Source organism: Stenella coeruleoalba (genome assembly GCF_951394435.1).
Source record: "Stenella coeruleoalba genome assembly, chromosome: 9".
NCBI classification, from domain to species: Eukaryota; Metazoa; Chordata; class Mammalia; order Artiodactyla; family Delphinidae; genus Stenella; species Stenella coeruleoalba.
The window spans coordinates 66,098,843-66,112,781 of NC_137155.1; the positions used below are offsets into that span (position 1 = coordinate 66,098,843).

General features: G+C 35.3%; 1 protein-coding gene across 13 annotated transcripts in view; it reads left to right on the forward strand.

The window, feature by feature from the left end:
* DNAJB9 (DnaJ heat shock protein family (Hsp40) member B9) overlaps positions 1 to 13,939 on the forward strand; it is a 714,883-nt gene that overhangs the window by 663,390 nt on the left and 37,554 nt on the right. The window contains exon 21 of one of the 13 annotated variants that reach the window (XR_013829619.1): positions 7,897 to 7,989. The exons of the other annotated variants lie outside the window; for them this stretch is intronic. The gene's annotated coding sequence lies outside the window, so the exon portion shown is untranslated. Of the gene's footprint in view, positions 1 to 7,896; positions 7,990 to 13,939 lie in introns of those variants that run through there. 13 annotated transcript variants of the gene reach the window in all.

Sequence of the window (13,939 nt, forward strand, 5' to 3'; positions counted from 1 at the left end):
AACCTCATAGTGACCATTTGCAAATAAGGACATCTATGAAGTGTACATGAGATGAATGTCAGGAAGTTGGGCACCTGTTTGGTACATATGCACTATATAAGTAAAAAGAAAATTAACTGCTGCTGGAAATGTCATATTTGAGAAATGTTTTTAAAATGCTACAGACAAAGGCAAATTTAGAGCAAAAAACAAAATATCATTGGAAATATTTCTAAAATGTATTAAATGCTAAGCTCTTTGAGAACTGTGTGTATATATGTGAGCATATTCATAGTCATATTTTTATGTCTGGGTATTTAATTTATTCAGACTTAAAAGTATTAGAGAATTGATGTAAACCTAAAGTTTCCAATAGCAATAGAGATTTGAAAAGGATGCTAAAACAGTATAAAAACTACTTTATTTGAACAAGTTCTTGGTCATTCAGGAAGAATTATGGACTCAGCATTTCAGAAGTACCAATTTTTCCATGATTTTCATATGTTTATTTTTTTGTTCAATGTTCAAAAGAAATTATGTTTGGGAGTAAGTTTAAGAACCTTCATAACCTTTTGTTAATGAACCTGCTGTCTCTCTGCATAGATTTGCAAATATTTTTATCAGATTTAATTATTGATGAAAAAGTACTTTCTTTGTAAGAACTGAGCTTCAGTGGACCTTCAATTTCTAAAGTAGGAATTAACACACTTTTTTCACTATAGAAAGGATATATACAAATAATTCAATTTCATGTTTAATTATTATCTTAATAATTTAGTCTTTGAACAAATGAGGCCAAGTCTGTTAATAATTTGATAAAATAGGATTCAAGTAGTTGGTAGTATAGTTCAGTTTTTATGGATGGTAAAACACAAATGTTATGTTTGAACTCTTAATCATATCGTGCATACAATTTTGTTTCTTTTTTGTTAGTATCATTTTCATTTAGTGACCTTTGCTCTTGATTTATGTTTAATCTACTTACATTATAGAACTTAATTGTGGATATGAGAACAGAATGCTTAATCAGGACATTTCCAATGTATTTACAATTATTTTTATAAGTAAGAAATCCTTTTCAGTCTATTTGCCTGTTATTATGTACTATGTTGTTTTGCAACGTCTTGCGTGTATGTGTGTGTCTATGTAAAGATATCATATTATCAACAGATCAGCAGTTAGTGAGAGTGATCTTTATTTCCATGCTTACCAAAAATTGTCATTGTTAAACTTTTTTCATGTATTGTTCCTTTAGTTGTCCCTTCTAGGATACACCTATTAATATATATACTTTTGTTTCTATTGGGTTGCATATTTTAAATTTATTTATAAAAGTTATGTAATTTAGGTAAAATTGTTTTTTCATTATGTATATTTTCTTTTTTACTCTTACTTTATGGTGTTTTTGATAAACAGAAGTTGTTCACATAATCAGATTTTTCAACATTTTAAAATTATTTACACATTTTGGGACTATTTCAAGAAATATTTACCTATTTCTAAATAAATGTGTCTGATATTTTTTAAGAATATAAGTTATTTTACACAGGAAGAAACCTTTTTGTAGCCCCATCTTTTGCTAATGTTGAGGCTCCTTAGCTGTGCTGTCCAATAACTTATGTGCTAGCTATGTGTGGCGTTTTAAATTTAAATTTTAATTAATTAAACTTAAATAAAATTAAACATTATATCCTTGGTTTCACGAGGCATATTTCAAGTTCACCCTCACATGGCTAGTGGCTACTATATTGGTGAGCACAACTATAGAACGCTTCCACAAAGAAAGTCCTATTGGACAGTACTGCTAGAGGACTTGGGCTTTCTCTCAATTCTCCTTGTCCAAGATTAGTTTCCTTTTTCCCATACATGTATAGCCCTTTAACTAGAGCTTTGAGAATTAGCATCTTAATTTTTAATGCTCTAGTTTCCTGATTTGGATATCTGTCCTTTCTTTAGTATTTGCTTATTTCTTCAATTTAATATCTCTGTTCATCTAAATAGGTTCTTTGGGATTTTCCTTAACTTACTATGAACTTAGAAATGCATCTTAAAATATGCTTATTGTAATTTATTCAGTATCTGTGAGTTTTCAAAGGGCAGTAGACCACTATGATATTGGAATAAAAGACAAGATTAACTTTTTTATTATTCATATATATTTTCTTTTTTTGTGTGAACTGCCACTGTATTGCCCTTTACAAATTACCAATTTCTGGTATTTTTTTTTAATGAACTTGAGGGAAATCTGAGGGGAACCATACCTTTGTTATCAGATGTTGTTAAGTGATGTTGCTTTTTTGCTGTTTTTGCTTTGCTTCTCTTTGATGTTTGCTTTTGATTCTGTAATGACATATATTGTCAAGGAGACTGCTTTATTGTAATTTACATACCTTTTCTTTTCATGGCTTCCATTTTTTGTATAAAATTTAGGAAGGTCTTCTTCATGCTGAAATTGTACCTTCTTATACTGCTGCAGTTTATTTTTAATATTTAAATCTTGAACCCATCAAGAATTAATTCTAGTGTAAGCTATAGATAGTAGCTTTGTATATTCTCAAGATGCATGGATTTTTCCCAATGCCATCATTGAACAATTCATTATTTTCACCCATAATAAAAAATCACTGATGTTTTATGCTAAAGTCCTACATACATGTATGAGATTCTAATTTAAGACTCTTTATTTTCTCCTCTTTTGTGGTTTCTCTGTCTAATCTTGCACCAGATTAATAGGATTTCCAGAAGTTTACTGATCTTTTTCTTCTTTTTCTTTCTTGTGTTATTTTTAAAGTTTATGTGTAGGAACTTTAGAATTCACTTTTTCAAGAAAAATTACATTGCTGTTTTTATTGGTAACAGATTATGTTTTAAATATTAATTTAGGAAATTTAACATTTTATCTTCTTGAGCCTTTCTAGCCAGAAGCAGCATATTGCTTTTTAATCGATTCAAATTTTATTTTTATGTCCCACAAGAGAGTTTTAAAATTTATTCTATGTGAATCTTGAACATTACTTTAAAAATATATCTCTCTATGCTTAATCCCTCCATTGAAAATGAATATATTTTAAAAACAGTTTTTCAGTCGATTTACTTCAGTTTTCCAGGCACACAATATTGTTTTGGGTATATAATGATAGTTTCACCTGTTTCTTTCCTCATTTCTCTCTTTTGTCTAATCACATAAGCTGTTATGTCCAAAACAATGTTAAACAAGAGTGGTAATAGTGAATATCCTTGCACCGTTTCTAAATTTAACAGGAACACTGGTTTGCACATTAAAATCTATATCCACATTAATACTATAAGTTCTAGATTTATATCTAAATATGTGTTTAAACATATCTATATTTTCTAATGTCAAATAAATATCTATGATTTTAAATGTATTATATGTACTATTTAAGGCAAATGTGGATGTTAAATTTTTCTTTTAAAAATGTTAAAATGTCTTTTAACATTTGAGAAGTGATTATAAGTATTTTATATTTGAATCTATATTACTATGCAGATTATATTATTATAGTCCTTCAGTATTGAATTATACCAGAATCTAGTAAGACTCTAATTAATAATGGATTATTATTATTTTGTTCTTGTATTCTGTTTGCTAATATTTAATTTAGCATTTAGGGAAATTGCCTCTTTTTTGCTTATCTTTTACCTATATTTACATTCGTTAAAGATTCTCTTGAGCAATGCAAATAACATAGTTTTGCATTACTTAAATAATTGATAGAATTCCGTGACTTTCCTGAAGAATCTATTTATGATTAATGCTTTAACTTGAATGTGTTTGTGTGTCTGGAGACGGGAGGTGAGAAGTTATTCTTTGACAAGTTTCTCTATTTCTTCTATGGTAATCTGTAGGTTTCAATTTTTTATGCTATCTTGATTATCTTAGGTTATTTACCTACATTTGCAAATTAATTTCTACAGAGATGAGCAAAGTAATTTATAATTCTTTAACGTCATCTTCTGTGAAAATTCGTGTCTTTATGTTTGGTGTATTTGTCTTTTTCCTTTTTTAAAATTAGATAATGATTTATCTGTTTTGTTCTTTATTTTCCATATATACTCATCTCTTAGATAACTAATTTCTATTTTTCAGTTCAATATTTGCCATTTATTACTTCTTTCAATAAACTTTTTCTCCTTTTCTTATTGCTCTTTAACTTATTAGGTTGGATATTCATTATATTTTTTTCTGTTTAGTAATGTAAATGGTTAGGCTATTAAGTATTTCTCCAAGTACTGCTTTAGTTGTGTCATATAAGCTATTAAATGTAATATTTTCATTATTGCTAATTTTTAGGCAGTTTATGTTGTTTTTAAATGAAAAGCCATTTGAGATATTTTTCATATTTTAAAGTTCTGCTAAGTATAGGAAAAGCCCTCTCCCTTTTTTTAGATTTATAAGGTTTTATAATATATTCTGTTGTCTCATTTAATTCTTATACTAAACCTGAGACATCTTTATTCACATTCTGTGCAGGGCAAAGGGATCCTACAGTATTTAAGTAGCAAGACATATTACGGAGATATAAGAGTGAAAGCTAAAATTAAGCCTACCTCTTCTAGATGTCAAATGTTTCTTTTTTTCAAGTACATATAAAAATAATTAATATGTTTATTGAGTAAATGAAGGGCTGTGGTTAAACAAAACAAAAGGGCCTTTGGTACCCACAAAAATAGCATGAACCGCACTTCTGGTAAAATGTACAACTTGAAAGGAACGAGATGGCAGTGGAAATGGTGGAATTAGGAGACAAGGTTCCCAGCACCGTCACTGCATTGGATGCAGCAATGCTTTTTCAAATTTTCTTGCCCTGAGTCACAAACAATGCCATCTTGCAGTAAAACTGAGACTCTTCCTGACTAATTACCATTTTGTTTTTATTTCCCCAGTTAAATGGCTTTAGATCATGATAGGATAGAGTCTGATAGGTGGATATAAAATAATACTGTCACAATGTATAGTCCTAATGATGTATTAAAGACAGGGTATCGCTTAGGGCTTCTCTGATTTACAGAATGATTATTAAAAAATTCAAAATTAGAAACATAATTTGTAACAGAGGAATCCTCTCTCCCATTTAAGCTTGGATTATTTACTGGAACGCACAAAACTTGCAGATACTCTGCAAGGATACTTATCTTAAAATTCAGAGCCTGAATCTGTAGCAAGCATTCTGCCATACCGTAGCTTAAATGTGATTTTTAGAAGTTTCTGTGGGATCGAATTCACACCTTCCTTTCCTAAAGAGAATGTGGAAACCTGACATTCAACCTATCCTTTTTGGTCTATCATTTAAAGAGAAAATCTAGGCCTAGGCTTTCCCAAAGGCAATCACGTTCACACAAAACTCTATTGTAATGCCCTTGAAAAGGTGCAAAAGAACCCAGGTTGGGTGACAGGCGTAGTTAAATTTGTTCTTTTAGAGACACCTCTAACTTTGGTCATAAACCACAATACAAAATAAATCTGCTTGGGCTTCCCTGGTGGCGCAGTGGTTGAGAGTCCGCCTGCCAATGCGGGTTCGTGCCCCGGTCCAGGAAGATCCCACATGCCGCGGAGCGGCTGGGCCCGTGAGCCATGGCCACTGAGCCTGCGCGTCTGGAGGCTGTGCTCCGCAACGGGAGAGGCCACAACAGTGAGAGGCCCACGTACCGCAAAAAAAAAAAAAAAAAAAAAAAAAAAAAAAAAAAAAAAAAAAAAAAAACTGCTTCAGCAGAACAACCTGAGGATAACAATACAGCTTGTGCCAGTAAAAGACCTGCTTTAATTATTTTATTTCATTTAAGTCACTGAATGACTTGTCTCTTAAATTACTATCAGCCAAGAACTAATGTAGCCTATTTACAAAAATTTAGTAAACAATGCCTATCAATGTCTACAATTCCTTTTATTTTTATGTATGTAAGAGAAAATAAGTAAAAACTCACATTCGGAAACCAAAACTATTCTCCTTTGAAAGCAAAGAACATCCGGCTTTTGTAGCGGGTGTGTCTTTTTTAAGGCAGCAGAATTACTTAATTTGTTTTTACCACAACCTATAAATGTCAAATATCCTCAGTGAAAATGATAAACATGTAATTTAAGTGTCATATATATACTTGTAAAGCAAGAACGTATGCTTGGTGAAACTTGGAGATGGGGTTTAACATGGATTACACTTTTGTAAAGTTGAGATTTCGTATGGAATACATATTTACTGATCTTCAAAACAGACTCGCTCTTTAATTATTAACATATTTCGGAAAGAATCACGCTCACCATTTTCTAGTAAAAGACATCTTTATTACTCTGAAATGAGACATATTTTTATATGGGTTTATGATATTGGACGTGGGGCCATAATGAAACTTTATTCTGGACATGCTATGACGCTGAATGTAAGCAATGACTTTAAATTCAGTTCGCTCCTTTACAGGGTGTGAGATTGAATTGGAATAAAATACTGATAGAAATCCAGTCCATAAAAATACCATTAAAGGGGCTTCCCTGGTGGCACAGTGGTTGAGAGTCCGCCTGCCGATGCAGGGGACACGGGTTCGTGCCCCGGTCCGGGAAGATCCCACATGCCGCGGAGCGGCTGGGCCCGTGAGCCATGGCCGCTGAGCCGGCGCGTCCGGAGCCTGTGCTCCGCAACGGGAGAGGCCACAACAGTGAGAGGCCCGCGTACCGCAAAAAAAAAAAAAAAAGAAAAAACCATTAAAGGCTTGGGGATAATGGTGAATTTCTACTGTTGCCACATGTTCCAGTAATCCATGTGTTCCAAAGTACTGATAGATCAGATACTTTGCTTTCGATGTGAGCCAAAGAAAAAAAAAGCTGGTATAGATTTTACTAATATTTGTGTAATTATTTCACTTTTTTCTTCTTTCAAAATGGCATGAGAAGTCTCATAAGATCCTTTAAGTTGCTAACATTATATGATTTTGTTAAGCGGATTAGATTACTCCTGTAGAATAAAATAATCATATGGGGCATAGAGAGGAAGCAAAATCAAACTAAGCTTTGTACTTTTTCTAGTTGAGGAATAATTATAAAAATAGAATTATGGGCCACCTGCCATCAGAGTAGTAGCTATTTTACACACATGAGTAAAACAAGTTAAGAATGGAAAGGCACTGCCTACATCATTCTCTTGTTTAAAAACACTTCTTCCCAACCTATTCCCTGAAACTCAGATCCCAGACTAGAAATCTGTTCATCATCCTTAACACCTCCTTCTCATGCACTCTCTCATATGAAATCTATTAGCACTGCTCTTGACTTCATTTCCTAAATATTTCTAGACTCTACCATTTTTCCTTGCTACCATTCTGTTCTCTTGCAAGCTGACATCTCAGCTCTTTGTATCTCTTCAGTGCAAGTGAAAAGTGCCATTTCCCAGGTAAACCCACTTTCATTTGTTCGATCCCCATTTTGTTTTCAGTCTTCAATTGTACTGTGAATCTCAAGCTAAGTCCATGTTACATCCCAAGAGCCTGGGTGCTGTCACCCATATCTAACTCCCCAGCCTTATATTGCACTGTGCTCCTCTCTTGTCGTTGTTCTACCTTACAATCCATAGTTCTGGGCATGTTCTTTTCCACCCCAGGGCCTTTGTATATATCATGCTTACTGCCTACAGAATTATTTCCTCCCTTTTTATCTAGTTGGTATCTGAAGAAGGAGACTGAGATATTTGGGGGGGGGGGTCTTAGGTCAAACAGCTCAGCCTTCCCTGACTTCCTTAAAAATATAGTCTCTTGTAATTTTCCTTCCTAACACATATTATAATAGCAGTTTCACACTTGGATAATTATTTGGTTAACACCTCTCTCTGTCAATGGACTGTAATCTTATGAATGTAGGGCTGTGTTAATTATTAATAGCACAGTAACATTTTATTCTTTCTATTTTTGCAGAGTTTGCCACCTCACTGAATATTTCTTGAATGAATGACTGTATGAATAAATGTGTGAGGAAATTTAAAGTTCAGCTTAAGAGACTGGTAATATTGGTGCTGGGGTACCTTGGGAAGTAAGTGGAGTTTGAAGTTGGGTCACATTCCCCTGATGGCAGATCCTACTCAAAATAATTGTAAACCTAGACTTACAATAATAAAAAAGAATATGTAAATATTAATTACATATTCATTAATATTATATTAATTGAATATTTACTATGTCTTAGGAACTGCACTATGTACTTTCTATAGTGCTTTAAAAGATTTGAACCATGATTTTAAAAAGGATCTACTGTATAAGGTGATGTCAAATGTTCCCAATTTCTTTGACATTTTTGTCTCCAGCAGGCAAAGATATCTGCTGAAAAGAGATCAATTTGAGTAAGTATGTGAGGATAATATTTTGAGATGTAAACAGATGGAAGCTTCTTTTCTTGATATTTTCAACTATTCCATATGGCAAAAGGATTAGATTTTTTTGAACAGTCAGCATCAGGTTTTTCTGCCCCTAAGGTTAAAATTACTGCCGTGTCTGGGATGAAAGAGAAAGGAGAATGAAAGGGAAGTCTAAAGATAAGAAGCTAGCATGTCTTAGACAGTGGTTTAAGATGGTGGTTTAGGGAGATCCTGAATTCACCTCCTACCATGGACTAACAGATCTACAACCACATATGGAGTAGTTTCCTCTGAAAAGACCTGAAAGCTTGATGAACAAAGCCTCCACAACAAAGGAGAAAAGGGGAGCATTGAGATGGTAGTACAGGCAGAGACACAGTCTTGCCAAAAACTCCCACCCCAGGTGAGGAATCCACAATTGGGAGGGAGCTCAAAAATACAGAACTTTTTCCTAAGAGTGATGAATTTATGCCCCACATCAGGCACCCCAACCCTTAGATCCCATGCAGGAGAGATAAGCCTGCACACACACACACAGTAGAATACTATTCAGCCATAAAAAAGTAGTAAAATCTTACCATTTTTGACAACATGAATGGACCTTGAGCATATTATGCTAAATGAAATAAGTTGGGCAGAGAAAGACATATACCTTATGATTTCACTCATATGTAGAATATTAAAAAATCCAAAATGACCAAACCAAACTCTTAGCTACAGAGAACAATTCATGTTTACCAGATGACAAAGAGGTGTGGGGTTGGCAAAAAGAGTGAAGGGGGTCAAGCATATGAGGATTCATGGTAACTTTAGACCTTTAATGGTGATCACTTTATAAGGTGTACAGATGTTGAATTATAATGTACACCTGAAACTTATACAATGTTACATACTATTTTACCTCAATTTTTAAAAGAAGCTAGTGTGCCTTAGAGCTCTCAAGAGAGAGATGAAAGAAACCCTGTGGCAACTAGATCACAAGAGGACTTACGCCACTGTTGTCTGTTGGGACCAAGAATACATCATGATCTCAAAGTTTCCCTTTTTCTGCATGATATGGAAGCAGAAGAAATACCTGTGATGGCCATCTAGTCATGCAATGTTATTGAATAAGTAGACTACCCTCTGTAATGTTTAATAGTTGAGGTTTTGATAGAATATCTTATTCATTTGACCCCTTAGCTTTTGCAAAAGAGATCGTATTTGCATTTAAGTTCCTTTTTGGAAATGAATAAATTATTTTTACCACTTTGTGGTTTTTTAAAATAGCAATTATATTTTCTAGGGGAGGAAGGGAGGAAAAGAGATTCAGAGTATGGAATATGTTCATTGGTATTAGCCAGAGGGATCTTAGAGAGGTCATAGCTTGGAAGTCTAGAGTGACTAACACTGCTTTTTAGTATCATAGAAGTAAAGTGCCTTATACAGATGTAAGCAGTAGCTGAAATTACATTACTCATAAGGCAAAAGACTTTTTTTTTTTTTTTTTTTTTTTTGTGGTACGCAGGCCTCTCACTGTTGTGGCCTCTCCCGTTGCGGATAACAGGCTCCGGACGCGCAGGCTCTGCGGCCATCGCTCACGGGCCCAGCCGCTCCGCGGCATGTGGGATCCTCTCGGACCGGGGCAGGAACCCGAGTCCCCTGCATTGGCAGGCGTACCCTCAACCACTGCGCCACCAGGGAAGCCGGGCAAAACACATTTTTTTTTTTTACATCTTTTATTGGAGGATAATTACTTTACAATGGTGTGTTAGTTTCTGCTTTATAACAAAGTGAATCAGTTATACATATACATATGTTCCCATATCTCTTCCCTCTTGCGTCTCCCTCCCTCCCACCCTCCCTATCCCACCCCTCCAGGCGGTCACAAAGTACCGAGGCGATATCCCTGTGCCATGCGGCTGCTTCCCACTAGCTATCAACCTTACGTTTGGTAGTGTATATATGTCCATGCCTCTCTCTCGCTTTGTCACAGCTTACCCTTCCCCCTCCCCATATCCTCAAGTCCATTCTCTAGTAGGTCTGTGTCTTTATTCCTGTCTTACCCCTAGGTTCTTCCTGACATTTTTTTTTCTTAAAATCCATATATATGTGTTAGCATACGGTATTTGTCTTTCTCTTTCTGACTTACTTCACTCTGTATGACAGACTCTAGGTCTATCCACCTCATTACAAATAGCTCAATTTCATTTATTTTTATGGCTGAGTAATATTCCATTGTATATATGTGCCACATCTTCTTTATTCATTCATCCGATGATGGACACTTAGGTTATTTCCATCTCCAGGCTATTGTAAATAGAGCTGCAATAAACATTTTGAGTCAATAAACATGACTCTTTTTGAATTATGGTTTTCTCAGGGTATATGCCCAGTAGTGGGACTGCTGGGTCATATGGTCGTTCTATTTGTAGTTTTTTAAGGAACCTCCATACTGTTCTCCACAGTGGCTGTATCAATTTACATTCCCGACAACAGTGCAAGAGTGTTCCCTTTTCTCCACACCCTCTCCAGCATTTATTGTTTCTAGATTTTTTGATGATGGCCATTCTGACTGGTGTGCGATGATATCTCATTGTAGTTTTGATTTGCATTTCTCTAATGATTAATGATGTTGAGCATTCTTTCATGTGTTTGTTGGCAGTCTGTATATCTTCTTTGGTGAAATGTCTATTTAGGTCTTCTGCCCATTTTTGGATTGGGTTGTTTGGTTTTTTGTTATTGAGCTGCATGAGCTGCTTGTAAATTTTGGAGATTAATCCTTTGTCAGTTGCTTCATTTGCAAATATTTTCTTCCATTCTGAGGGTTGTCTTTTGGTCTTGTTTATGGTTTCCTTTGCTGTGCAAAAGCTTTGAAGTTTCATTAGGTCCCATTTGTTTAGTTTTGTTTTTATTTCCATTTCTCTAGGAGGTGGGTCAAAACGGATCTTGCTGTGATTTATGTCATAGAGTGTTCTGCCTATGTTTTCCTCTAAGAGTTTGATAGTTTCTGGCCTTACATTTAGGTCTTTAATCCATTTTGAGCTTATTTCTGTGTATGGTGTCAGGGAGTGATCTAATCTCATACTATTATATGTACCTGTCCAGTTTTCCCAGCACCACTTATTGAAGAGGCTGTTCTTTCTCCACTGTACATTCCTGCCTCCTTTATCAAAGATAAGGTGACCATATGTGCGTGGGTTTATCTCTGGGCTTTCTATCCTGTTCCATTTCTATCCATTCCATCTTTCTGTTTCTGTGCCAGTACCATACTGTCTTGATTACTGTAGCTATGTAGTATAGTCTGAAGTCAGGGAGCCTGATTCCTCCAGCTCCATTTTTCGTTCTCAAGATTGCTTTGGCTATTCAGGGTCTTTTGTGTTTCCATATAAATTGTGAATTTTTTTGTTCTAGTTCTGTGAAAAATGCCAGTGGTAGTTTGATAGGGATTGCATTGAATCTGTAGATTGCTTTGGGTAGTAGAGTCATTTTCACAATGTTGATTCTTCCAATCCAAGAACATGGTATATCTCTCCATCTATTTAATTTCTTTCATCAGTGTCTTATAATTTTCTGCATATGGGTCTTTTGTCTCCTTAGGTAGGTTTATTCCTAGATATTTTATTCTTTTTGTTGCAGTGATAAATGGGAGTGTTTTCTTGATTTCATTTTCAGATTTTTGATCATTAGTGTATAGGAATGCCAGAGATTTCTGTGCATTAATTTTGTATCCTGCTAAATACATTGATGTTCCTATTACCAATTTCTTAATTGTTTTGGGTTCGTTATTGTAGGTCTTTTCCTTCTCTTGTGTTTCTTGCCTAGAGAAGTTCCTTTAGCAGTTGTTGTAGAGCTGGTTTGGTGGTGCTGAACTCTCTCAGCTTTTGCTTGTCTGTAAAGGTTTTAATTTCTCCATCAAATCTGTATGAGATCCTTGCTGGTTAGAGTAATCTTGGTTGCAGGTTTTTCTCCTTCATCACTTTAAATATATCCTGCCAGTCCCTTATGGCTTGCAGAGTTTCTGCTGAGAGATCAGCTGTTAACCTTATGGGGATTCCCTTGTGTGTTATTTGTTGTTTTACCCTTGCTGCTTTTAATATGTTTTCTTTGTATTTAATTTTTGTCAGTTTGATTAATATGTGTCTTGAGTATTTCTCCTTGGATTTATCCTGTATGGGACTCTCTGTGCTTCCTGGACTTGATTAACTATTTCCCATATTAGGGAAGTTTTCAACTATAATCTCTTCAAAGATTTTCTCAGTCCCTTTCTTTTTCTCTTCTTCTTCTGGAACCCCTATAATTCAAATGTCGGTGCATTTGATGTTGTCCCAGAGGTCTCTGAGACTGTCCTCAGTTCTTTTCATTCTTTTTTCTTTATTCTGCTCTGCAGTAGTTATTTCCACTATTTTATCTTCCAGGTCACTTATCCGTTCTTCTGCCTCAGTTATTCTGCTATTGATCCCATCTAGAGTATTTTTCATTTCATTTATTGTGTTGTTCATTGTTGTTTCATCTTTAGTTCTTCTAGGTCCTTGTTAAATGTTTCTTGCATTTTGTCTATTCTATTTCCAAGATTTTGGATCATCTTTACTATCATTATTCTGAATTCTTTTTCAGGTAGACTGCCTATTCCTCTTCATTGGTTAGGTCTGGTGGGTTTCTGCCTTGCTCCTTCATCTGCTGTGTGTTTCTCTGTCTTCTCATTTTGCTTATCTTACTGTGTTTGGGATCTCCTTTTTGCAGGCTGCAGGTTCGTAGTTCCTGTTGTTTTTGGTGTCTGTCCCCAGTGGCTAAGGTTGGTTCAGTGGTTTGTGTAGGTTTCCTGGTGGAGGGGACTAGTGCCTGTGTTCTGGTGGATGAGGCTGGATCTTGTCTTTCTGGTGGGCAGGTCCACATCTGGTGGTCTGTTTTGGGGTGTCTGTGGACTTATTATGATTTTAGGCAGCCTCTCTGCTAATGGGTGGGGTTGTGTTTCTTCTTGCTAGTTGTTTGGCATAGGATGTCCAGCACTGTAGCTTGCTGGTCGTTGAGTGAAGTTGGGTGCTGGTGTTGAGATGGAGATCTCTGGGATATTTTCGCCATTTCATATTATGTGGAGCTGGGAGGTCTCTTGTGGACCAGTGTCCTGAAGTTGGCTCTCGCACCTCAGAGGCACAGCACTGACTCCTGGCTGCTGCACCAAGAGCCTTTCATCCACACGGCTCAGAATAAAAGGGAGAAAAAGTAGAAAGAAAAAATTAGTAGAAGTAGAAAGAGAGAGAGAGAGAAAGAAAGACAGAAAGAAAGAAGGGAGGGAGGGAGGAAGGAAGGAAGGAGGGAAGGAAGGAAGAAAAGAAAGGAGATAAAGTAAATAAAATAAAGATAAAATACAATAAAGTTATTAAAATAAAAAATTAAGAGAAAAAAAATTAAACAAAAAACGGACAGATAGAACCCTAGGACAAATGGTGGATGCAAAGCTATACAGACAAAATCTCACACAGAAGCATACACATACTCACAAAAAGAGGAAAAGGGGAAAAAAATCATAAATCTTGCTCTCAAAATCTACCTCCTCAATTTGGGATGATTCGTTTTCTAAAGGAGGGAAGGAAGGAAAGAAAGAAAGAAAGAAAGAAGATAAAGTA